A 2,841-nucleotide genomic window follows, 5' to 3' on the forward strand; every position below is an offset into this window, starting at 1 on the left:
GGGGGCGCCTGCCGCCGCTCCCCCCATGGTCCCCCTCCCTCGGGGCGCTGGCCGCCTGCGGTCTGGCCCGGGCCCGGGGCCGGGGTCCTGGCTGCCTGCGCGCCCGCGGTGCCCGGCAGCCGCAGCTGCCTCTCCTCGCCCGTCCGCCCGTCTCTATTGTTCAGCCCCGCTCGGCTCTCTCCTCTTTATTTTTCCTCCTCCCTCCCACCCTCCCTGTCTCCCTACCTCCTCCCTCCCTCGCTCTGCTCGCTCTCTCTCTCGCTGCCTCCCTCCCGGCTCCCCGGCTGGCTCGCGAGCTCGCGGGCTCCCCCTCTGGCTCCAGCCGCCGCGGCTCCCGTGGCTCCTCCCGGACTCTCGCTCCCTCCGTCCTGGCCAACAATGACCCGGCCGGCGGCGGCGAGCCGCGGGGACGCTCCGGCGGGGGCCCCCTCCCCGGGCCTGGCCTCGCGCACCCCGCGGCGCGGCGCGCCCTGCCCCGAGGGTCCGCGCCAGGCCTCCCGGAGCCCGGCCCGGGCTATTGTTCGAGCTGCGCTAGGCCGGCTTCCTGAGCCCCGCAGGAAAAGCCCGGGCCGAGGAGGCGGCGGGCCAGAGGGCGGGGCCGCCGGGCGCTCTCCGGGCTCGCGGGGTGCTCTGCGGCCACCGCGCGCTCCGCTGCGCCGCGCTCCGGGTCCTGCCGCCTCCCCGCCCAGCCCCGCTCCCAGGTGCGCTCTGGGAACCCCGACCTGCCCGCCCGGCCCCTTCAGTCCTCCCGCTCGGTGTCCAAACCGGACCGGCCTGTCCCTAGAGGCTGGACTTCACCCTTCTCCTTCCCTACCAGCCCCTGTTCGCCCTGCTCTCCGAGGCCTGTCGGATCCTCCTCGCCATCCCTCCTTATGTCTGTCCTTTTCGGCTGTTCTTCTTTGCCCCCGTTCAGCGCCTCTTTCGGCATCTCTGAGCGACTCTGAGAATCCTTGTCCCGTTTATTCCTCTCGGGGATGCCTCCCTGCCTATCTCTCCCTTCCTGTCACTCTTTTGTGTCTCTGGCTTTCCTCTGTCTTGCCATGGTCCTTGGCCCGCATCTCAGGGCTCCTTTCGGACAGCTGTCAAAACTCCCTCATCCCTAGGGCCTTCTCTGTTCTGTCCTTCTCTCTCCAGTGAATGGAGAGATCCAGTTGGCCTGGATAAAAGGGGGGTGCTGCAGCGAGCTGAATTTCAATTAAAGTGGAAACGAAGGGCTGAGGAGAAACCAAAAAAAAAAAAAAGGTAAAGGAAAAAAAAGCAGATGTTGTGTGGAGTAATTAATGCAGTGATTGAATCGTGGCAATCGGTTTTTAGGCAATAAACAATAATTAACTGACTGTGTTTGTGGCTACAAAACCGGGTCTTTAGACCTGAGAACTTAATGTGATGTGTTGAGGGCTGTTTGCTGATGCCTTACCCAAGCAGCTGGAGAGAGGAGGCAGTACCTGACCTGATGTTTTAGGAAGCAACTGACTTTGCTCCATCCAAAGTTGATGGCCTCCTACCCACTAGCTGATCTCCTGATTCTGTTTGTCTCTGGCAATCTAATTTGGTCCTGCCTTTCCCCTGGGGCCAAAGCACCTGGGACCGCTCCCAATCCAGGGTAACCCTGACAGCAAATGAGAGGAATTATGTTTTTTTAAGTCAACACTTTCTACACTCATCTCTCACTTTTTCTGTCTCTTTTTTTTTTTTTACCCATTTAAAAAATAAAAAGTAACTATGCCCAGACTTCTGTATAACTATCAAACCCATATGTAAACTTGAGACCCACCAGCCCCCAACAGTGACTGTGAGATTACAAGTCAACTGCCCTAAAATCACTTGGCCCTGATAGCAACTGGCTTGCAGCCAGACACCCCTACCTGCTTGCTGCCTTCTCTAACAGTCAGAATACTCTTCCTTTGTCTTTTCTTGTTCTTCCTTTACCTTCAGTCTATGCCTAACCCCTGACCTGACAACTTGCCCACATTCAGATTGCCTGTGACATCAAAGCCGCTGTCAATGCTTCCACTGCAGATAATTAAAAAAAAAAATGCTGGCAAGCAGTCAGCCCACAAGAAAATGCAATATGTGTAATATGTTTAAATGAAGGTTCCTATCAAAATCTCAAAAGATGATGCCAAAAGGGAGAGAATATACTATATAATGGCATCCTATATAATGACGCATATTTTCTATGAGATTTATGTTTTAAAAATCGAGGAATTTTTAAGTCAACACTTTAGAATTTTTTTCTATTAGCCAACACTAATAGAAACCTTTATATAGTTAAACACTCAAAGCTATGTTGAGATCAGAAAAGAAGACTTCAGAGCGAAAACTATTACTACAAATAAAGATGAACATTTCAATCCAACAAGTAGCCTTAATTACTGACTCTGAAATTCTTTATACCTTGTAATGGGGCTTCAAAATACACAAGGCAAAGCTGATAGGACTGATGTTGATGAGAATTTGTCAACTTGACACAAAGTTAGACACATCTTGGAGGCAGGAATGTTAATTGAGAAAATGACCCCATAAGATCGACCTGTTGACAAGTATACGGGGTGTTTTCCTGATTAACGGTTGCTGTGAACGTGGGTGGCCCCACCCACGAGGACAGGACCACCCAGAGCAGGCTGTCTTGAGTTGTACATAAGAAAGTAGGCTCCAGTGGGGCAAGTTCCTCCATGGCCTCTGCTTCAGTTCCTGCTTTGGGTTCCTGCCCTGAATTCCTTCTGGGAGGAGTATGACCTGAGAGTTATAAGATAAACTTTCCCCTCCTGAGTTGCTTTTGGTTGTGATATTGATCATAACAATAAGAACCCTAAGATTGCACTGCAAGGAGAAGCAGAC

Source organism: Psammomys obesus, unplaced genomic scaffold (genome assembly GCF_907164565.1).
Source record: "Psammomys obesus unplaced genomic scaffold, mPsaObe1.curated_primary_1811, whole genome shotgun sequence".
Taxonomy (NCBI): Eukaryota; Metazoa; Chordata; class Mammalia; order Rodentia; family Muridae; genus Psammomys; species Psammomys obesus.